The sequence below is a fragment of the Oryx dammah genome, unplaced genomic scaffold, assembly GCF_014754425.2.
Source record: "Oryx dammah isolate SB20612 unplaced genomic scaffold, SCBI_Odam_1.1 HiC_scaffold_7, whole genome shotgun sequence".
NCBI lineage: Eukaryota > Metazoa > Chordata > Mammalia > Artiodactyla > Bovidae > Oryx > Oryx dammah.
Window position 1 is genome coordinate 26,674,084 of NW_024070191.1, and position 24,898 is coordinate 26,698,981.

The following is a 24,898-nucleotide window of genomic DNA, read 5'->3' on the forward strand; positions in this document are numbered from 1 at the left end:
CTTATTGCTTAAAAATGTCAATCGGTGAAATTGAAACAGGTCATTACTTTGTTTTCTCCTTTACTTAAATGACTTGGTCCACCCAGCAGTACCCATCATTGCATTGTTTCCAGCTGATCTGTTTTAGTTGAAAATAATTTATCCCTTAACATTGATAAGCTAGAGAAACATCTGACATTAAATGTACCTGATAATCATCTTCGGAAAGTTACAGTTGACAGAGTAAAAGGAATATGTGTGGTGTTTTATTTTTCAAACTTAGTAAAATGATGCCCTACAATGTTTTAGAGGGAGGGATGATGGAAATTTTTTGCAACCGGAAGCTGAATATTCAGGTGTATAGAAAGCAATCTTCCTTATTTAAATAGAGTTTTAGGTGGTTGCTTTGAAATAAAATATTGGAAAAGTAATGACAAAGCCATCTTTGAAATGACTGGTTAGCCACACCATACTAATAGGATAGCACAGTGCCATGGGTGGTGGAAATGATGAACACATTACATATAAAGTTGTTTTGTGGTGGCAAAACCCTTTAGCTCGTAACTCATGATATCATTAGTTTAGTTCAGTCTCTCAGTCGTGTCCAACTCTTTGCGACCCCATGAATCGCAGCACGCCAGGCCTCCCTGTCCATCACCAACTCCCGGAGTTCACTCAAACTCATGTCCATCGAGTCGGCGATGCCATTCAGCCATCTCCTCCTCTGTCGTCCCCTTCTCCTGCCCCAATCCCTCCCCGCATCAGGGTCTTTTCCAGTGAGTCAACTCTTCGCAGGAGGTGGCCAAAGTATTGGAGTTTCACCTTTAGCATCATTCCTTCCAAAGAACACCCAGGACTGATCTCCTTCAGAATGGACTGGTTGGATCTCCTTGCAGTCCAAGGGACTCTCAAGAGTCTTCTCCAACATGACAGTTCAACACCATCAATTCTTCAGTGCTCAGCTTTCTTCACAGTCCAACTCTCACATCTATACATGACCACTGGAAAAACCATAGCCTTGACTAGACGGACCTTTGTTGGCAAAGTAATGTCTCTGCTTTTGAATATGCTTTCTAGGTTGGTCATAACTTTCCTTCCAAGAAGTAAGTTTCTTTCAATTTCATGGCTGCAATCACCATCAGCAGTAATTTTGGAGCCCCAAAATAATAAAGTCTGCCATTGTTTCCACTGTTTCCCCATCTATTTGCCATGAAGTGATGGGACCAGATGCCATGATCTTCGTTTTCTGAATGTTGAGCTTTAGGCCAACTTCTTCACTCTCCTCTTTCACTTTCATTAAGAGGGTCTTTAGTTCCTCTTCACTTTCTGTCATAAGGGTGGTGTCATCTGCATATCTGAGGTTATTGATATTTCTTTCAGCAATCTTGATTCCAGCTTGTGCCTCTTCCAGCCCAGGGTTTCTCATGACGTACTCTGCATATAAGTTAAATAAGCAGGGTGACAATATACAGCCTTGATGTACTCCTTTTCCTATTTGGAACCAGTCTGTTGTTCCATGTCCAGTTCTAACTGTTGCTTCCTGACCTATATATAGGTTTCTCAAGAGGCAGGTCAGGTGGTCTGGTATTCCCATCTCTTTCAGAATTTTCCACAGTTTATTGTGATCCACACAGTCAAAGGCTTTGGCATAGTCAATAAAGCAGAAATAGATGTTTTTCTGGAACTCTCTTGCCTTTTCCATGATCCAGCAGATGTTGGCACTTTGATCTCTGGTTCCTCTGCCTTTTCTAAAACCAGCTTGAACATCTGGAAGTTCTCAGTTCACATATTGCTGAAGCCTGGTTTGGAGAATTTTGAGCATTACTTTACTAGCATGTGAGATGAGTGTGGTAGTTTGAGCATTCTTTGGCATTGCCTTTCTTTGGGATTGGAATGAAAATTGACCTTTTCCAGTCCTGTGGCCACTGCTGAGTTTTCCAAACTTGCTGGCATATTGAGTACAGCAGTTTCACAGCATCATCTTTCAGGATTTGAAATAGCTCCACTGGAATTCCATCACCTCCACTAGCTTTGTTCATAGTGATGCTTTCTAAGGCCCACTCGACTTCACATTCCAGGATGTCTGGCTCTAGGTGAGTGATCACACCATTGTGATTATCTTGGTCGTGAAGATATTTTTTGTACAGTTCTTCTATGTATTCTTGCCGCCTCTTTAATATCTTCTGCTTCTGTTAGGTCCATACCATTTCTGTCCTTTATTGACCCCATTTTTCATCTCTAATTTTCTGAAGAGATTTCTAGTCTATCCCATTCTATTGTTTTCCTCTGTTTCTTTGCACTGATCGCTGAAGAAGGCTTTCTTATCTCTTCTTGCTATTCTTTGGAACTCTCCATTCAGATGCTTATATCTTTCCTTTTCTCCTTTGCTTTTCACTTCTCTTCTTTTCTCAGCTATTTGTAAGGCCTCCCCAGACATCCATTTTGCTTTCTTGCATTTCTCTTTCATGGGGGTGGTCTTGATCCCTGTCTCCTGAACAATGTCACGAACCTCAGTCCATAGTTCATCAGGCACTCTATCTATCAGATCTAGGCCCTTAAATCTATTACTCACTTCCACTGTATAATCATAAGGGATTTGATTGAGGTCATACCTGAATGGTCTGGTGGTTTTCCCTACTTTCTTCAATTTAAGTCTGAATTTGGCAATAAGGAGTTCATAATCTGAGCCAAAGTAGCTCCTGGTCTTGTTTTTGCTGACTGTATAGAGTTTCTCCATCTTTGACTGCAAAGAATATAATCAATCTGATTTCAGTGTTGACCATCTGGTGATGTCCATGTGTAGAGTCTTCTCTTGTGTTGTTGGAAGAGGGTGTTTGCTATGACCAGTGGGTTCTCTTGGCAAAACTCTCTTAGCCTTTGCCCTGCTTCATTCCACATTCCAAGGCCAAATTTGCCTGTTACCCCAGGTGTTTCTTGACTTCCTACTTTTGCATTCCAGTCCCTTATAATGAAAAAGACATCTTTTTTGGGTGTTAGTTCTAAAAGTTCTTGTAGGTCTTCACAGAACTGTTCAACTCAGCTTCTTCAGCATTACTGGTTGGGGCATAGACTTGGATAACTGTGATATTGAATGGTTTGCCTTGAAAACAAACAGATCATTCTGTCATTTTTGAGATTGCATCCAAGTACTGCATTTCAGACTCTTTCGTTGACCATGATGGCTACTCTATTTCTTCTGAGGGATTCCTGCCCACAGTAGTAGATATAATGGTCATCTGAGTTAAATTGACCCATTCCAGTTCATTTTAGTTCGCTGATTCCTAGAATGTCGACATTCACTCTTGCCATCTCCTGTTTGACCACTTACAATTTTCCTTGAGTCTTGGACCTAACATTCCAGGTTCCTATGCAATATTTCTCCTTACAGCATCATACCTTGCTTCTATCACCAGTCACATCCACAACTGAGTATTGTTTTTGCTTTGGCTCCATCCCTTCATTCTTTCTGGAGTTATTTCTCCACTGATCTCCAGTAGCATATTGGGCACCTAATGACCTGGGGAGTTCCTCTTTTGGTATACTATCATTTTGCCTTTTCATACTGTTCATGGGGTTCTCAAGGCAAGAATACTGAAGTGGTTTACCATTTCTTTCTCCAGTGGACCACATTCTGTCAAACCTCTCCACCATGACCCATCTGTCTTGGGTTGCCCTGCGGACATGGCTTAATTTCATTGAGTTAGACAAGGCTGTGGTCCGTGTGATCAGATTCCTAGTTTTCTGTGATTATGCTTTCAGTGTGTCTGCCCTCTGATGCTGTCACAACACCTACCATCTTACTTGGGTTTCTCTTACCTTGGACGTAGGGTATCTCTTCATGGCTGCTCCAGCAAAGCACAGCCGCTGCTTCTTACTTTGGACGAGGGGTATCTCCTCCTGGCCGCCCCTCCTGACGTTGAATGTGAAGTAGCTCCTCTCGGCCTGCAGAGCCCATGCATTTATTTTTCTTTTGTATATTATGGTAGTTGATGGTCAAAATGAGGACTGGGAAGAAGATGGCAACCCACTCCTGTATTCTTGCCTGGAAAATTCTATGGATAGAGAAGCCTGGCAGGTTACAGTTCCTGGGGTCAAAAGAGTCAGACAAAACAGCAACTGCTGCTGCTGCTAAGTCACTTTGCAAACATTTAAATATTAGTGAGATTTGCTTGTGACGCTAGCCAGTTTAGCAAGCCCTAGCTCCTCGAACATTGCTACACATTCGTGTTCAAGTCTCCAAGCCAGCAGCTGCCGCCTTGCCACATTCCATGATGAACACCTCAACCTCTCTCCTATTTGATGAGAGTAGGCATTCATCAAAATGTCAGAATGATTAAAATTACAACCCTAAAAGCCCTTTTATCAGCCCCTCCTCTTATTTCTCTTCTTCTCTCTAGCTTCATCCTGTCACTTTTGCAACCGACTATTACGGGTTTTTTTTGTCAAGAAATTGTACCTTGTTATCAAAATTGCTTGTTGTCCAAATTGCTTCTGAGGCTACAAAACGTTGTTTGTGGACAGTGCTGAGCACAGAGGCCTCTCCGTCTCCTCTCCAAGTAGACAGTGGAGGAGGAAGCGGGAAGAAGTCCCGAGACCTGGAGGGGCTGAGCCTTGCTTTGTCTTTATGCAGCTTGGCTGGAGAGCAGAGGAAGTTTTGCTTCCTCCAAGTAAAATCTCCAAGTAACTGAGCTTCTAAAAGATACTATTACATGAAATTTTCTTCATTCTTTTATTCGTAATGTATGCTTACCTTTATGTGAGCTTTTGTTTTTTGAATGAACTCTGAGAGTCTGTAGAATAGCATCCTGTCAACTTAATTATATATGAAACAAAAAGTAAAATAGGTAAGATATATATATATATGTATGTATATGTGTTAATGTATATGCACACATATATACGTGCCTTACCTATTTTACTTATATACACACATAAGTATAGAGCGCAGAAGAATTGATGCTTTTGAACTGTGGGTTGGAGAAGACTCTTGAGAGTTCCTTGAACTGCAAGGAGATCCAATCAGTCCATCCTAAAGGAGATCAGTCCTAGGTGTTCATTGGAAGGACTGATGTTGAAGCTGAAACTCCAATACTTTGGTCACCTGATGCAAAGAGCTGACTCATTGGAAAAGTCCCTAATGGTGGGAAAGATAGAGGGGAGGAGGTGAAGGGGACGACAGATGAGAAGGTTGGATGGCATCACCAACACAATGGACATGGGTTTGGGTGGGCTCTGGGAGCTGGTGATGGACAGGGAGGCCTGGCGTGCTATGGTTCATGAGGTCACAAAGAGTCAAACATGACTGTGTGATTGAACTGAACGGATACATATATACACACATATATGAATGTGGGTAAGGCAATAGCAACCCACTCCAGTACCCTTGCCTGGAAAATCCCATGGATGGAGAAGCCCGGTGGGCTACAGTCCATGGGGGTTGCTAAGAGTTGGACATGACTGAGTGACTTCACTTTCACTTTTCACTTTCATGCATTGGAGAAGGAAATGGCAACCCACTCCAGTGTACTTGCCTGGTGAATCCCAGGGATAATGGAGCCTGGTGGGCTGCTGTCTATGGGGTCGCACAGAGTCAGACACGACTGAAGCGACTTAGCAGCAGCATCAAGGCATATATATATATATGGTAAGGTATATAAATATGTTTATGTACTTATATATGCCTTGCCTATTTACTTATATGTTTTATTTATATTCACATATATGTACACACATATATACACATATAACACACACACACACATATATATATACACATATATGCATGTGGGAGGAGGGGACTGAGGAAAAACTTGGTGAACCACTAGAAACTTAGGGAAGGTCCTAAAGTCCTACTACTGTGTCTGAAATTTTAGATGCTACATTATGGTAAGCAAATTGACCTTTGGAGGAAAGCAAGAATTTTGCACTGAAGGCAAGCCTGCCTCACTTTGTCAGTTCCTTTGTTTGCAGACTTCTATAAATTCTGGAGCTTCAACTGTTTGTTCCTTATTTTTGTTTTATTGCAGCTGCTGAATGCTAATAGGCTGTTGATGACAAGTATATTTACTAGGCATACACAGTGCTTAGGCAAAAGGGCATCCATGATAATTCATCTTCAATGTTTAGAGAAGATGAATATCACTGTCAGAATTAAGTGGGGACAGGACTTCCCTGGTGGTCCTTCCAGTGAAGGACCTTGTGGTTAAGACTGTGTTCTTCCAGTGAAGAGGGTGTAGGTCCCATCCCTGGTTGGGGAGCTAAGCTCCCAGATGCTGCATGGTGCAGTCATAAATAAATATGTGTGTGTGTTAGTCGCTCAGTTGTGTCTGACTCTTTGTGACCCCATGGACCACAGCCCACCAGGCTCCTCCGCCCATGGAATTCTCCAGGCAAGAATACTGGAGTGGGTTGCCATTTCCTTCTCCACATAAATAAATAAGTATTAGTAAAAACAGAATGAAGTGGGGAGAGTTGCCAGTGGTTCTTAGGAACAAAGTGACATCAGGGAGAGACTCCCCGGTCATAGTTTCAGAGACAGTATCAATCTCAGGAGAGATTAGGAATGACTCTGTAGGACTGAATTACCAGATTATCACCTTTTTAAGAATTATAGTGAGACCAGAAGGGAGAATGCTGTTTAGTTATGTGTAGCTTTTTAGATTGAAATAATTAGAAGAGAATTACTTAGGTTTCACTTTTTGTTTCACTGTTTTTCCCCCCTTGGGGAATAATTGTTTTAGAATATTGTGTTGACTTCTGCCATACATCAACATGAATTAGCCACAGGTATACATATGTCCTCTACTTGCTTTTGACTTGGGAAAAACAGTATCTTTCCTCTAAGGCTCAATTGCCTCATCTGAAAAATGGGACTAAAGCGTCCAATATTTCAGAGTTGTTACCAGGATTAAATGAGATAATATATGTCAAGAATTTAGCATAGTATTTTGGCAGTAAGCACATGCTTAAGAAATGATATCATTTATTATTGTGCTGTGGAAATTGTATTTGACCGTGTGTGTGTGTGTGAAAGAGATGTAAATTGGTTTCTCTTTCGCATTTTTATGAATGTGTGACTTTCATCTAGCTGAGCTGAGGCGTCTGTCACAGAGAGGGCTGATGTAGGATTGTTCTTGGAGAAATGGAAAGAGATCAAGATGAGATTCAGCTTTTAATGTCCCTCATGGGAATTTTCAGAGAACAGGTAGACAGTAGAAAGGAAAGCTAGACTGTGAGCAGAGGAAAGCTTTATTAAATTCATTACCAGGAGGCTTAGTAGATAGACTGGATCATCCTTTCTGGTGTGAGAGCTCAGTTATGTCTGACTCTTCGCAACCCCACAGGCTGTAGCCTGCCAGGCTCCTCTGTCCCTGGGATTCTCCAGGTAAGAATACTAGAGTGGGTTGCCATTCCCTCCTTCCAGGATTGAATTCACATCTCCTACGTTGGCAGGTGGATTATTTACCACTAAGCCACCTGGGAAGCCAAGCTATATCATAGCCTTTTACCTAAGAGAGGATCTTCTTAGACAAAATAAGAAGGAGAGAAAGTTCATCCCTTCTGGTCTGAGGACTATACTAAGGAGAGGAAGATAGTTTGAAAGTCAGGGCAGTCTTCTTTCTCTAGATGTTGTCCAGGACTGGGAAGCTATTTTATATTAATTAAAAGGAATATCAGCAGCAAGGGGAGGAACTTACTTTGCTGGGTACCCCCATACCCATTGGGTGTAGGGAGAGAGGGCATCAGAGGGAACCAGGGATGCAGTGCAGCCAGGCACAGAAGAAGGGCTTGTGTTTCGCTTTCTGGAATATGATTCTAGTAATGGTGGCATGGATGGAGCTGAGAAGTGCCTCTGTGCCCTCTATGAGATACGCAGGTGTTGAGTGCTAGGCTGGACCGGTGATAAATAAAGGCCAGGGCTCCAAGAAACATCCCTCATCCCTAGTTAGGTTCCAGGAGACTGGCTGCCAGACTCTGGCATCAGATCCCAGAGACAGCACCGTTCAGGAGACAGCCCACACCAGAGACTGGCATGATGCCACATCCCACATAGATCCAGAGACCCAATCTGACCCCCATTCTGAGGTCTTAAAACTCACTACAGTCTCCATATCCCCCTTGCAGTTTTAGAGGGAACAGAGGGAGAAGGGGAGATGTGAGGTTGTATTTAATTACTGGATTGACTTACATTGATGGATGGAACTTATTTTAGTCCCCCTCTGTCCCATTCACCACCATCATCACCAACACCACACTGAGGCAGGGAGTCATGAGAAAGATACAGTGCCTTGGAGATGGAAAATGTGACCACCATAGCCAACTTGAAGTAGTGTGTAATGCAACTTGTCTTTTTAATAGCTTTTATTAAATATGTCACATCTTATCAATATGCATGCTTGTGTGCTAAGTCGCTTCAGCCGTGTCCAGCTCTTTGCAGTCCTATGAACTGTAGCCTGCCAGGCTCCTCTGTCTAAGGGACTTTCCAGGCAAGAATACCGAAATGGGAAGCCATGCCCTCCTCTGGAGGATCTTCCTAATCCAGGGATCAAACCCGCATCCAGATGGAGTCTTTAGCGCTGACCACTGGGGAAGCCATATCAATATATGAAAGCTAAATATAAGAAGAAAGTAAGGATGGGTACACCTCATTTTTGTAAGTGATGGGTTTACTTTTTCTGCTGTGCCTTCTATGTATTTGCCATTTTATTCCTCTACTCAGAGCCTAAGTAAATCTGGTAATGGAAGTCAGTTGCTGCTTCACAGTAGAAGTTTCCTCTTGTTTTTATTTTGAGAATTCTGAGTTATCTTGAATATATCAGCCAATTTTAATCTAAACTTGCATTGCATTTTTTTAACCTTTATATTCGAGGATAGTAGATTAACCATGTTATGATAGTTTCTAGTGGACAGCAAAGGGACTCAGACATACACACACACACACACACACACATATGTTGAACTTGTATTGCATTTTAAAATATAAATATTTAATTAAAAATCATGTTTCACAGCAACTCGACAACTCTGTTTTTTACATTATAGTATTGAAAGAATATGTGAAGGCATGCATTGAGTGAGGGAACCCTAAAATGAAAAATGTATCCTTTTATATTCTTCAGGAAAACCCAACCCCAAATAGGAAAATAAGGTATGATGCCTAGGGATGGGCATTCTCTTTTGAGAGGTAGACTGTTTCAGGTATCAACAGCTCTGTCAAAGTCTATCATTAGAAAAGCAGATGTATAGGTTTCTTCATCTTTCTTATCCTGCTGGTGGAAATAATGCAATCCTTTAAAAATATATAACAGACATCAAACTTTTTTTAAAAAAAGATAGTCACAAGATAATTATCAAACTGCTTTGAACAAAACAGATCAGACTATACTTCAACAAATTTCAAGAGATTGTCTAAATTTTGTCATGCTAAAAGCATAGCAAATTTTGGTTACACAATTTTATCCTATTTTTTGTTTTTTTAGTGTTCTCTTATGATTATAACAGTACATTTTAAAAAATTCTCTTTATGCTGTGAAATATGTATTCCTTGTTGTTCTCATTTTCATTCCCAACTTAATTTTTAAAAAGTATTGTACATAATCATAAGTGCAGTTAAAGCTCCAATTCTCTGAATAACAAATATAACTTTTAAAGAAAGTGATTAGAGGTGGAGGTGGATGACTGAACTTGGTAATAACAGTAAAATGATCACAATCAGTGGCTATTGTGTGAACATGGCCTGTAAATTAAGAGTCCCTGCAGTGACACCCAGTCGCAGAGCTACTGTACAAGTTATGCAGTAATTTGTTATTTTACGTTTCTCTCCAAGATTCCCAAAAGAAGTGGCATCAAAAGTACACTTATTTGTAGGCTCCCAAACTCTTAATTGAGAAGACGTTAAAACATTATGGTAGAGAGGAAAATGTTGGAATGGTTCCTATTTAGGGGCAACGTCTACTCTAAGAGCCCAGCTATTTCCTTCATTTTAGAGTTGAGATTCAGAAAAGGTAAGTGGAAAGCTTTATCTGTGTTTCTGTGTGTGATTGCAATTTGAGAGAACCAGCAGAAATAGCATTAGAGCTGAGACATTGGATCATATTGTAGTACACACACACGCACACACAGAGTTCAATTTTTCTAAGTGAAGATAAAAAGAATTTCAACCAAAATGCTCCTGGCTCTTCCCTTATGTGCTTTCTTCCTATAGTTCTAGCTAATATATGTCTTTTAGATACAGAAGAACATTGGGGAAAAACTGGACTAACTGAACTCTTCGTATCTCATGTTTTCAACTGATAGAACATATTATCTCTTCTTTTAAATCCATTTCTTGCTTAACTGACATGCCATTTATATTGAGTAAAGTACACTAATATGAAGTGATCTTGAAAAGTTTTTATATATTTACACATGTGCAGCCACCACCCAGATGAATATAAGGAGTAATTCTATTACGGTAGATACTCCCTTAAGCTCCTTACCGGACATCACCCTCTCTCTGAAAGGTAACTACCATTCTGTCTTCTACTCTTGTATAGATTTGTCTGTTTATGAGTTGAGAACAAAAATATTTATTCTTTGTATCTTTCTTGTTTGAGCAGAATGCCTTTTAATTCCACCTGTTTTGTTTGACGCGTGCATGCTAAGTTGCCTTAGTCATGCCTGACTCTGCGACCCTATGAACTGTAGCCCGCCAGGCTCCTCTGTCCATAGGATTCTTCAGGCAAGAATACTGGAATGGGTTGTCATGCCCTCCTCCAGGGGACCTTCCCGACCCAAGGACCAAATCCGCATCTCTTAAGTCTCCTGCACAGGCAGGCAGGTTCTTGACCAATAATGCCACCTGGGAAGCCCTGTTTGATGCATCAGTACTTTTTTATTTCTCTGTTATATTCCATCGTATGGCTAAACTGCAGATTGTATATCAATGGACATATGGGATACTTCCAGTCTGGGGCTATCATAAATGAAGTTTATACAACCATTCTTGTATAGTTCTTTTGGAGGACGTATGTGTTTATTGCTCTTGGGTCTATACCTGGAAGTGAGATTTCTGTACGTAGACATGTATTTAACTTAAATAGAGATTGCCAAGCTATTTTACCAAGTGGCTGAACTGGTTTATATTCACACTGACAATGTATGAGAGATCCAAATGTTCCACGTCCTGGCCAGCAGTTAATATAGTCAATATTTTAAATTTTAGGCGTTTTGATAGGTGTAAATTGGTGTCAAATTCATGGTTTTAATTTACTTTATCATTAAATTTAATTTAAACCCAAGTATTTAATAGTTTTGTTGCTACATTAAGTGATATTTTATTCCATTATAATTTTATGGCTGTTAAATGAAATTCACCCAATTCTGCATTTTGACCTGATTTAAAACATTACTAAGTTCATCTATTCATTGTAGTTTCTGTATTTTCTGATCATAACCATGTCATGTGTAAACAGTTGATAGTTTTAGTGCTTTATTTCCAATTTTTTGTATTTTTTCTTTCTTTTCCTTGCTTTATTGCAGTGGCTGAGATCTCCCGTGGTCTTCCACAATGGCTCAGCAGGTAAAGAATTCACCTAGACCTCCAGTGTAATGTTGAATGGGTGATCACAGATATTCCTATCATGTTTCCAAAATAGGAGGCTTACTCAGTGCATATCATTATCTTGTTAATTCTCTAGTCAAACCATACTTTGTATTTGTAATAACACAACAATTTACATTTGGTTATTTCACATTTAACTGAATTTCTTTGATCTCCACATGATTTTCCAAATATAATTTATGACAAACTTCAGTTTAGAAAGCAAATAATTTTATTTCATGAGATCTTTGTATTTCACATTCAATTCTAGAAAATATGTGTTAAGGAAGCATAATTTATGAAATGCAATGCTTTCATACCTCTTTATTTGTGACTGCTTTAAAATATAGGCAACTTTTATATAAATATTTTTCTTCACCACATTTGTACATAGTTTCAAAGAGAGCAGGGATTCATGTTACATTTATTTTGAACCCAATGGTAGCTATTAGAATGCCTTCTCTCAGTAAATACTTGTTGATTGTTTTAGAGAAAATAAATTCTTTTTATTATTCTCAAACTTAAAATTGCATTATCGTTGTTGTCGTTTAGTTGCTAAGCTGTGTCCGACTCTTTGTGATCCCATGGACTACAGAGTGCCAGGCATCCTTGTCCATCACTATTTCCTGGAGTTTGCTTATTGGTTATAATCACCATTTAAATAGCACTACATTTTACTATATTACTGCTGTTGTAAATAGTCAAAATATAATCAAAGTTGATTTTCTTCTGGAAAAATGTCAATTAAAAATTATATTAACTCAGCATAAACTATTGTGCAACCAGACAAGTAAACATATATAGCTTTGAAACATAACAGGATGCCTGGATGCATTTGTAATCATCAGAACATGTACCGATCAATCTTTACATATTAGTATACCAAATTCCTGTTACCTGATCACATAGACTACAGAATTTATTCTACATTTTAAAATAAAATACAAATTAATTTTCATTGGTATAATTTTCCTTTACTATAAACATAGAGAAAAATGTTAACTTTTTTTGGTTTCATCTCTTTTTTCCTCCTCCTTGTTTTTCTTATTTACCCATAAATTAACCGTGTTTTCTGATTTCCCTGGTTAGCATGGCAATTTGGATAATGTTGGGGACAGTGGTGTTTGAAAATATTATATTATATACCTAGGTCTATAATTTTAATTTTAAGTGAAATTGTAGGTACGTTTGTTATATCAGATCTGCAACAGTACCTTTATAAACATTACTTTTGATCATATGTACTAAAGGGTATTTAATCTTATGGATGTTGTTTATGGGTTTTAAATCCTGTGAAGAAAGTAATTTGCCTATGAATTTCAGAGGCAGACATTAGGTAGTGAGGGTGATTTACTTAAATCCTTGTTCCAGGTAGGGGTAGACATAGGAGTATGTCCTGAATCTTCTCTTAATCTAAATAATTAAAAAAACACGTATTAGCCGACATCCCTAGTATATAGACAGCACTGCTTCTAGCCAGTGTGTCAGTCATCTTAAACAAGGCTTTTATTTCTCTCTCTTTGCCTTGCTTAAGATCAGGTGATTTATTTAACAAGAGATACACAGGTAGAAACACTTGTAATGCTGAAATTTTGACATTTCAAGGTAAATCTAGTGTCAGAGGGCTCCATTAGGTAGTCTGAAGTATGTTCAAATTACACGACAGAAAATTTATTCTAAAAACTAATGACAGCAAGGGAGAGGGAACTATTCAGAGTAAGTAGGGGGGTATTTGTTTATCTAAAAATTTTTTGGCACATTATTTGACTACCACTCCATTTAATATGACTTATGCAATCACCTGGACTTGTATAATGTCAGTGCTTAGATTAAAAAGAATTGTAGCTCAAAACCTTATATTCTTCACTGTGCATTCATTTCATATATGAAATGAATGAGTTCACAATATCTCAATATTTGAACACTTTGTTTTAATACACCTAGCCAGTGAACCTCAGAGTCAATGCTAAATGTTATTATCACTATAACAACATTAGGGAATTTAAAACACTCACTATTTAATGTGCATGAGTGCATAGCTTTCAAAGTTTGTTTCATTACACCCTTATGGATTATCTTATTACATTTATACCTTACACCTTTAACAATACCAAGACAGATGTATATACATATAGTTACATGCATATTTTCAGCATTGGAAATTCACTTATTATCCTGTCTGTCAAGTAATCTGGATACTTAAGTAGGCCACATCTTGGGAATTTCTAGAACTTACATTTGGAACACTTTAATTGATATTGTAGGTAATGAAATTTTACACCTACCATCTCATATTTCCCTTCAAATTACTTTTAAATTGCATCGTCCTGTTTTCCTGGCCATGTGATTAAAGAAATGGCTAAAGGAAAATGCTGGAAAGATATCATTAAGCATAGAGTTACCTCATTTTTCCTTAAGATATCAAAAGTGCAAACTCAACAATGTTGGAATGAAATTTGATTTATAGTGAAACAGAGAACCCATGGAATTTGCAGAAAGGAAGTGAGCAAAATTTGCTAACAGCTGCAGTTGAGTAAGATGTCCAAGGCTGAGCAGTCGGTCATCTGTTCAGAGGGCAGTTGCAGGCGAAGCCTCACCAGCTTCCCTCCAGGAACCGGGGTTGGCATTTTAATTGCTGAAGTGCACCCACTGGTGACCAGCTGCCCAGAGAGCCAATCGGGAGTAGCTCTGGGTCCTTCCAGAGTCTTAGGGGAAAGACTGAGAAGAGGGAAAGTGTATCTTGACCCAGACAGAGCCCAGCTGGTTCTGAGTTTCCCAAGACACCAGCAGACAATGCCTTGAAGGAGACAAGCAAACACTCAGACTTCTTAGAAGAAAGAAAGGGCTTGAAGCAGGATTCTTAGGCTTCATTTTAATTAGGGTCAAATCAGAGTCCCTGGCTGAAGAATGGAGCACCACATTCATCTTAACCTTTCTCTAGAAGAACACGAACTCCGAGGAGCTAACCTTGCAGCCTCTACTGATTTGACATTAACTTATCCCCCTACTTAGGCTGGGATTTTGCTATGTGTGTTTGGACCCCAAGGTGTAGAAGGAAATCCTGGTAGGAAACAAAACAGGGATCTTCTTTGCGTAGCCCCGAGGCCGTGCCGGCTGCTCCCTCCCATGGATGGGTGTCTCCGGTCATCTTTGGGTCTGATGCTCTGCTTCACTCTTTGGCCCCAGATGTGATCTCTGATCATATGTATCAGGCAGTTTGTGTTTCATTATGTAATTCACCTCGGTTGAACACTTCTATTACGTGAATTTCTTGAAGGCAGAGCTATAGCCATAGGCTTTTTCTTCCCCAGACTACTGATACATGAACCTTGCTGATAAAAGGAGTAGATAGAAAGTTCCAAAGTGAAACTTTGAGAGCATTCAAGAAATCAAAGAAAAATAGCCCAAGTCTTGGAACTCCGTTTCTAAGTTTTGAATGGTGGGCAAGGAGAGGAGAATGCATTGATTAAAAGTGAGGGACGAGTGAAGGAAAGAAGCAAGTCTATAGTATTCTGCTGTCTCCTAATGTATTCTGGCAGGAAGTTACTGTGAATGGAACAAATGTACGCTACCCTGTGTGTTTGGAAAGAGGACAGGAATGTGCCTTGGGAGTGAATGGAAATTTATTAAATTAAGATTCCCTCAAACTTGATTTTCTATCTTTACCAAGCACCATAGTTAATTGGCATTCCTGAGACTCCTATGGGACCCAGGAGGCAGACAAGAATCAACAATTCAGATTCATGAAATCAAATGGAAAACCAGTCGCAGAAAGACTAGGAAAGAAAATGTTAATACACGTATTTTCCAACATCTCATTGAAACTATGACTGAAAATGATCCAAAAAGTGTAGAGAAAATAAAGAATATTAAAATTATATGAAATTAGTTTATATAACATTTTACATTTGTTTGTAAAGTGTTTTGATAATTGCTTGATCTGGCTTATATAAACAGATATATCTGTATTGATAGCTATGTATTTATGTATACACATATAGAAGAGTTCTAGAAAGAAGAGGGCAAAATGAACATAAGTTACTTCTGGAGATTGGGTATAGGATTCTGGTGTAGGATACAGAAGATCTGTTACATTTCATTTTATATTTCTCTGGCAAGTTTGAGGGAACATTATGCTTTTTAATGTTAAAGATTCTGAAATACATTTTGATTAAAATAATAATTTACATTCTTCTCAAAATTAACCTTATTTACCATCTTGGCATATTTGCTTGCATACCTTGTTTCTTTTAAGAAACTTGTTGTATAATTTTGTTAAAAGCAGTGTAAACTTAAAGCTAGTACAAAAACAAAAACTCTCAAATCAAACTACACAGACTTGCAGTTAACATTAGATGCATAAAATTCTGTGACATATTTCTTTGTATGTTCATCAATAAAAGAATGGATGGGCTTCTTCAGTGGCTCAGTGGTAAAGAATCCACCTGCAATGCAGGAGACACAGGAGATGCAAGTTTGATCCCTGGATCAGGAAGATCCCCAGGAGGAGGGAATGGCAATCTACTCCAGTATTCTTGCCTGGGAAATCCCAACAGAGGAGCCCAGTGGGTTGCAAAGAGTCAGACATGACTGAAGCAGCTGAACACACACATACACACACACACACACACAATAAAAGGATGGATAGATGAATGAACAGAGAATGGGTGGCTCAATAGACAAATAGATGTGCAGATACAGGTAAATGTAGGAAGGTGAGCTCAATCTTTATACACAGCTCACAGCAGAGTCAATATTTTAATGTAACAGAAGAATCAAACTAAAGTTTTATTTTCAGAGAAAACTGTTGGCCTCAAATAATTTGTATCTTCACCTTAAGAGATATCCTTTCTTAAAGGATTTATCTAAGAGTCAAACAAAATTAACCTAGTGAAAAACATGAACGTGAGTTCATTTTTCTTTATCTTTTATTTTTTTACCTTTTTAACTTACAAAGATCAGTTGACTCCCTATTATGAAAGTAAAGGTACTGCCACTCTCGTACTTCTCGTATTGGCTGTAATATTAGTGTTTATATTTACCAAGTTTAGAATATATGCATTATCTTCCATGATGATATTTTCCAAGCTGTAATAAACTCAAATGGGTTCAGTGTTCTCCACCATTCAGTCCCTTGGCTACTTGAATTTTTAAGTGAATTAATTTCTTTGGCTGAATTTTGTGATCATAGTCTTTTTTTCCCCCCCAAATGGGCTATTTTCATGTTTGACAATATCTCATGTTTGACAATATCTACTTGTTGCTTGCTTCTGTCACAATTTAGGTTCCAGTAATGCCTGTCCTTTACAATTCCTTTCATTTGATTTGTGGACAATTTTTCATTCTCTTTTTATATTCAATTTTGCAGGAGGTACAACTAAAGTAGAACTAATGTCTATACCTCTGGTTTGACTGGCTCCTCAGTGCCAGGATGCCTAAAATACTTTATCCTTAAAACATGGCTTCCCTGATGGCTCAGATTGTAAGGAATCTGCCTGCAATGCAGGAGACCCGGGTTTGATCCCTGGGTCAGGAAGAGTCCCTGGAGAAGGAAATGGAAACCCACTCCAATATTCTTGCCTGGAGAATCCATGGACAGAGGAGCCTGGCGGGCTATAGTCCATGGCGTCACAAAGAGTCAGATACGACTGAGGACTAACACCTGACTTAAAACATGCTAGCTGAATTCCACTAGGCCTGAAAGTTGTGCGCTTATTTTGTAGCAGATTTTCTAGGAACAGTGATTTTTCAGTCTAAAGATTTAGCTAACTCATATGATTTGCAAGAAATTTGCTTGGATTATTTATTTGAATAGATGCTCTCTTTCATTTATTAAATTCCCTACTTCAGGAATACCTGTTAGCTTCATGTTTGATTGTCTTAAGTTTAGCTTTTCTCTAATTGCTATAATCTATCATTCATCTTAAGCCATTCCTCTATGTCAATAATTTAATTTTCAATTATATCTAGTTCTACTCTAGTTATTAGTTTTATAGGGCTGTGGTCTTAGTTATGTTTTCCCCTTCAGGTCAATTGTATCCTGTATCATCTCATTCAGTTATTCTATCATTTTGCCTGTGAGTTCTTTCCTTAATGAACTCATGTTCCCTTATTAAATTCTTTTGGAAGAAGCTGCTTGGAGTATGGTTGTCAAATGAAAGTTGTCTATTAAATCTGCACGTCAGAGAAACAGTAAATAGTTTGTTTCAGTTAAATATGTCTCATGCAATATTTAGGAATTTCTAATACTTAAAAGTTATGTGTTGTTGATATGAAATTTAAATTTAACTGGGCATCTCCTATTTTGTATTTTTATTTGTAGTTTTTGTACAGTGTTTCCTTCACTTCTCTCCTTCTCCATTCAAACATATTGGCATAATTGTCACGTGAAAGTAAAAATCGCTGAGTCGTGTCTGACTCTTTGCGACCCCATGGACTCCGTCCATGGAATTCTCCAGGCCAGAATACTGGAGTGCATAGCCTTTCCCTTCTCCAGGGGATCTTCCTAACCCAGGGATTAAACCCAGGTCTTGTGCATTGCAGATGATTCTTTACCACCTAAACCACAAGGGAAGCCCAAGAAAACTGGAGTGGGTAGCCCATCCCGTCTCCAGGGGATCTTCCCAATCCAGGAATTGAATCGGGGTCTCCTGCATTGCAGGTAAATTCTTTACCAACTGAGCTATTGGGGTTGTCATAACATTCATTTTTTTCTTGCTTGTTCTTGGGTATATCTGTCAATTTAACTTATTAGCTCTGATATCCTGTGGGTGGCCTCTTGGCTTCTCTTCCTTGCATACTGTTTGTTTTCTTCATTCAGTGTACATTTTGAGAAGTGAATTTTGTTTTGCAGGCTATTTATTTTTTCTGTAATCTAAGGAACATTGAATGAAAAAGGGAAGAGCTCATGTCAGATAGTCTGCAATTGTTTTTATGTCTCATGATTTTTTGTGGTACATTGGAGAAAGGGTTTTATTCCAATCTCCTGGGAAGATACACTAACATAATGAATGCTTTCTCAAATTCAGTGTATAACCTTGACTCTTCACTCTCTTCAGAACCAGCTAATGTCTTGTTCAGGGTAGGAGAGGCTAAGCTACAGTAACAGGTAAGGCCCAAGATATAATAGCTTAACAGAGGAGTTTCTTCCTTCTCATCAAATTTTATTTATTTCCCCATTTTGTTGCCATGCCTTTCAGGAGACAATGATTTCTAAAGCATGATTCCTAATGAGCTAGCATTCATAGTTTTAGTTGTGGTTTGTTTTTAATAATCCAGTTTTTTTTTTTACTAATATTTTGTTTCTAATTCATTAATTTTTGCTAAAATTTTCAAGAACATAGCTCTTATGATTGGGAAAGGAAAATTATCAGTGACTTGTTTGGCTCATATACTTTGGCTGCACTATTGGTGAATATGGTTTCCTTCTAATGAGCAAACATAAAACAATCAGAACTAGGCATCTCAATTATATGCAGAACAGTTCAGTGGAAAAAAGTTGTTAAGAATTAAAACAACTGTTTTCTGACTATAAGGAAGAAACTTACCTAATAAAATGACAGGACAGGAATTTTAATAATAATGATGTCAGTTCTGCCATTTAGTGTTTGATTTGGACTCAGTTTCTTTATTTTTACAAAAAGAAATTTGTCTACATATTTTCAAAGACTACTTTAGGGTTTTGCATTATTTTACTTTTATTTGGAATTAACATTTGGGTTAGCTTTTAGAAATGTACCAAATGAATGAATGTTACATGGCTGAGTGAGACCAATATAAGATTGATGAAGTTTAACCTTGGCAATATTAATAGCTAAAATTTTATTTAAAATTAATAACTACAATTTTAAATTCATTTTTTTGTTGGTGCAAAACCAGAATTTTTCAACACTGTAAATTGCTAGATTCCTCCTGCAGTAGAAAGAGGAACACAGAATATTTGGGATATAAAGTAGGTGTTCATATTCAATTGGTATATTTAAAAATGTCACTAACCCATCTATATAATATATATACTATACTGTACATATTATATAGTTAATAAAATGAGAAAATAGCTTTCCAGTAAACATGTTTTATTGCAGCAGAAAGAACTCTGTAGTACGATTCATAATTAAGGAATATGAATTTTAGAATATCATTAAATCCTGAAAGTGATATTCATCTATAACAGTTAAAGTTTTGGTAAAAACTTTCCCATCCATAGACACAGCACTTTCAAGAAGTGTCTTCTAAGCCATTCTAAGTGTGTTGTTTTAAAATTCATTAAAGAAACAAAACATTCTTTGGGTATCTCATTTTTTTCTTTTTCTTTATATGTTTTATATCCTTTATGACATCTAGATCAAAGATGTTGTATTGATAGATGTCATGCATAATTTTAGTTTTTCCTGCTAATGAAATTTTGAGTTCCACAGTTCATATTCTCTCATCATTAATTTATTCTCATGGATGTGAAAAAATCCTAAGCAGAAATTTTTTTTTGAAAACCTTATAACCTAAGTGGTATTAAATACCTAAAAATTGAATATCTTCTCAAGGGTAATTATATTTAAAATTGTGAATGTTAGTTCATGAAGAAAGTTCCAAAAAATTTTAAATGGTGATATAATCTGATATCTATTTTTCCGCTTTATCTTATTTGGAAATTTCATGGACATTATCTCTAACGATAAATACTTTCCTTAAGGTTATCTACAAAGCTTGCTCTCTTCATAGTCACTTTAACTGATAATCTATTTTCCTACTTATTTATATTGAAAGTCCTTAATTATCATTTTGTACCTAAATTTAACAGCTTTCATAGTTGTCATTAATTACTGTAGCATTTTAAACTTCAAATATTAAGTACACGTCTGTATTTCTATTTGATGGCCAATTTCAACATAAAGTGAAGTGAAGTCACTCAATCGTGTCCGACTCTTTGCAACCCCATGGAATGGGGAGCCTACTATGCTCCTCTGTCCCTGCAATTTTCCAGGCAAGAGTACTGGAGTGGGTTGACATTTCCTTCTCCAGAGGATCTTCCTGACCCAGGGATCGAACCCAGGTCTCCCGCACTGTAGGCAGACGCTTTGCCGTCTGAGCCACCACGGAAGTCCAATTTCAACATATACCACGCATAAAATGAGGTATACTGCTCTTTAGAGCTCTACCGCTGCCTGTGCACTTGCCTATTCGCAGGTAGAGTCAGTAAATGCCTTGTTAGTATTATTAAAGTTATGCTGTTGATTTGATAGGATGGTGACCTATGTAATTATATGTTAACTGTTAACTCTCCAGTTTGGAATGTCATCAATGTAGGAATTTGGCTATTCTGTTATCTATAAGCAAAGGATGAATTTGAAAACCAAGAACAAATTATGGCCAGACACTGGTACTAACATCCAACTGAGTTTGCCCTTGCTTGTAAAATATGAATTATGTTACTTCTTTAGCAACTTGTTCAGTTTTTCTACTCTGTGACCTTCCTCTGCCTCTTTCACAGGAAATATTCATTTACTGTTGAGGATTTTTAAAAACCTACTAAGGGACAGTCTATAGCTAGCGAGGGGCGAGAATCTCTCTCAGACCTAGGTGGGGGTGATAATATGTAGAATTACTCTTACCTCTTTGCCTCTGGTTGATCCCTTCCACTAAGTCTGTGGATCAAGTGAATGGGCATTGGCAGTAGGAAAGGATGAAACCTCAGGGTACCTCCATCATACGTCAGCATCATTGAAGATTAGCGCTGGCAGGAGTTAAACTGCCAACATATATACTAACACAGCTTAGTTACAGATGTGTCCCCAGGTCAACATATCTGGTAGGATTCTGTGTTTCTGGATCGAAACCTCTAGCAGGGTCACTGGCTGCCCTATCACTAGAGTGAGAACTTTCCTGGCTGCCAAGTCTTCCCTTTCTTAAATAATTTTATGGAATTTTGGCTGCGCGTGGTCTGTTGCTGTGCGCAGACTTGTCTCTAGTTCCGACACGTGAGAGCTACTCTAGTTGCAGCGTGTGGGTTTCTCATTGTGGTGGCGTCTCTTGTTGGGGAGCACAGGCTCTAGGGTGCTTGGGCTTCAGTAGTTCCAACACAGGGGCTTAGTTGTTCTGTGGCATGTGGGATCTTCCTGGACCACGGATCGAGCCCATGTCTCCTGCATTGGCAGACAGCTTCTTTACCTCTGGGCCACCAGGGAAGCCCTGCTCTGTCTTATGGCCTTCTGATGGCACGTGGCTCACTGGGGATACGGTCCCGTGGTCCCATTGGGCCTCAGCAACAGCTCTGGCCCCTGGTGCCAGCATCCACTGTTGGAAGCTTTCTGCCACCATATTTATTTTCCAGTCACCCAAGCTCTGTTTCTGGGGATAGCAACCTCTGTGCCCAGGACACCCCAGACCTCAGGCTCGCCTCTCTGTAGATGGGTAGGTGGTCTCCCCATTCTTTGATTATTGTAGCTGTATAAGAAACTCCTCTGCAGGGATAAAGGCAGCAGCCTCACTGTCATTCCAGACCAACTCTTCGTTTTTGTTTTTAAGATTTTTTTTTTTGATGTGGACTATTTTTAAAGTTTGTTAGAATATTGCTTCTGTTTGTTTTGGTTTCTTGGCTGCAAAGCATGTGGAATCTTAGTTCCCTGACCAGGGGTCGAACCCACACCTCCTGTGTTGGAAGATGAAGTCTTAACCACTGAACCGTGGGAGAAGTCCCCAGACAACTCTTATCTCTGTTCTATGGACCCAGAAACTCACGGCATAGGAGTGCTGTCTGCCCTCCCCTCCCCACGGTTATCCCTCACACTGTCGATTTTCCTCTTTCTGCTTCCTGCAGCCTTAAGTCTAAGGATGGAGTGTGGGGTTTTCTTTTCCAACTGGGTAGCAATCTCCTAAATATTTAATTGAACAACCTAGGTTTGAGTTTATACCGCAGATCCTGCTAGTAGCAGAACTGAGCAGACAAGCCACAGAAGCTTACATCAATCGTGATGACAGCTTGTTTTTGTTATTTTTTTTTATTCCATTGTGTTTTCTAATAAAATTAGAGGAAGTAGGTAGTATTCAGTAAGTGTTTATATTTACTATGAATCACTCCTGTACGGTTGTCTGTTTTAAGAAATATGACCCCAGATTTGGACATCTGAATTTAATAAGGATTTTAGAAGCCTGTGAAACTCGAGAGTGTGTCTTGCTGTTACCAAGGATGAGGAATGAGGGAGGACTTAGTACTCTTCTGAGCAGTCGGGCCTGCAGAGAGAATTCACATCTGTTGTAAAGGAAACTAGCCCCACCTGTTGTTCAGATTCATTTTGCTGGCGTGAAACAGAAATTCTATCCCTGGAAGTTTCTCCTTGGGTGGGTGTTTCTCTTGTTCTGGGCAGCACTGGAAAAAATAATTCCTCTAAGAAAAATATGAAGGGAGAAATCCCATCTAGAGATGTGTCACTGCATTGAACACGGACAGAAGAAGTGATCTGAAATGGTTAGTTGTAGTCACAGAGCATCACTAAGTTGTAAGACGTTTATTTTGACTTTCTATTATTGTGTCTTTGAAAACTAAAGATGAAAATTGCTTTTCGTTTAATTTTCTATCCATGTACTAGGTCTTCACTTACTTGTTATCTTGTCTGAGTCTCAGCATCTTGTACAATCATGTTAAAAATAACCCAAGGGCTTACTGTGAGGAGTAAGGCAGATATTGTAAACAACTAGTATATTCATTGACATATAATGTTCATTCAAGAGATGTTTAGTCTTTTCCTCCTTTTGTATATCTTAGACTATGATCGTCATTCTAGTATCAGAATGCAGTGTCAGAATCTAGTATCTAGTCTCAAAGAACTTAACTTACATCCTAGATTTTGTTTTATTTCATGTGTTTGCTTGAGATCAGTAGAAAAGGACACACTGGAAAAACCACTGGGTGTGTTTGCTTAATGTATCACATGCTTTAGCACATAAGAACTGCCAGTGAATGGGCAGAATGAAAACACAGAGGTTTGGTTTATGTTTTGTTTTTAAGGACATTTCTAGAAGCAAATATGAATGGTTTCTGTTATTTTTAGGGTTTGCTGTATAAAGTGAGAAAGGGAGATTGTACTGATGTATGTGATAGATACCAGGGCTCATGTAGAAATTAAACTTTTTGAAAAGTAATAATATTTAACAAGCATTATTCAGCACCTTCTCTGGGCCGGAAACTGCTCTTTACCTGAACTCACCAGGGGTGGAAAACAGACTCATTCTAAACTCATATCCTAGGTTCATTCACTCATATCCTGGTGCTCAGCGCCTGGTTCTTGCCCTCATAAAGGTCACAATAGCATGAAAGATTCTGTTCTGGAGGAAATCAGTTTAAGAAAAGAATCATCATTCTCATGATGCTAATAAATTCCAAGAGCTGGTCCAAGAAACTTGCAAATGATCTTCTAAGTATTAATAATAAATCTAAAGTTTATTACCTGAATGGCTATTTATCTATATTTTAATTCAAGTTCTCATAAATATTATAAAAACTCTTCAATATTAGGTTAATCTGAATGAAAATTTGCTTTCGTTTAGTGGAATTCAACATGCATTATTGTGTTTTTAAAAGACAGATATTACCAACTGAAATTTAGGCAACACTGGTTTCTTGGCATGTGAATGTCTGAACAACTGAAGGAGAAAATTGGCTATCTGCACAGCACCCATTGTTTTTTCTCATTCTTCTCAGCTGCTATTGTTGTGGCCTTTGTCAGATTGCAAACAAATGATTAATCCCAGTTGGTAAGACATTTTGTTTGTTTGTTTGTTTGTCTGGTCATGTTCTGGCTTTATGCACGTACATGTATACACAATTTTAAATTTAGGCTTATATAAAAAGAACTTTATTTAAAGGTAGATTATTTGAGCACTGAAGGTGTGTTTGTACTGCTGAACTTTCTTTAGAAAATTGTCACAAAGGATGATTGAAGAGGATTTTTTCTCTTAAAGCCAGGAAGTTTAAAAATTGAATTCCATGACCACTGCTACTGTGTATTACTTTGGTGGTTACATGAATGGTATTGTTGAGAAATTCCTTTTATGTTACAGTGAGTAAAATTCTAAATTAACTTCCCAATCCTGATGAATCATTTTTTAATATAGAACACTCAGTTATTTAGAATTGTTATGTAATTTTTAATTATTTTGTAGAAAAAAAACAAGGAAAGGGTTGCTGCGACTGAAGTTGACAACTGAAGATTAAAGGCAAGAGTTGGATTATTTGTCTTTTAGTCTCTTTACAAAAATGCCTGTGGATGGCAAGATCCAGTTTTCTAACTTATTACTTTACTATATTTTTCTCTATCCAGAACTCTTTAGTGAGGTTTCAATTTG

At 38.2% G+C, this 24,898-nt stretch overlaps 1 protein-coding gene across 2 annotated transcripts in view; it reads left to right on the top strand.

Moving 5' to 3' along the window:
- NRG1 (neuregulin 1) overlaps positions 1-24,898 on the top strand; it is a 1,146,491-nt gene that overhangs the window by 397,091 nt on the left and 724,502 nt on the right. The gene's annotated exons all lie outside the window — the stretch shown is intronic.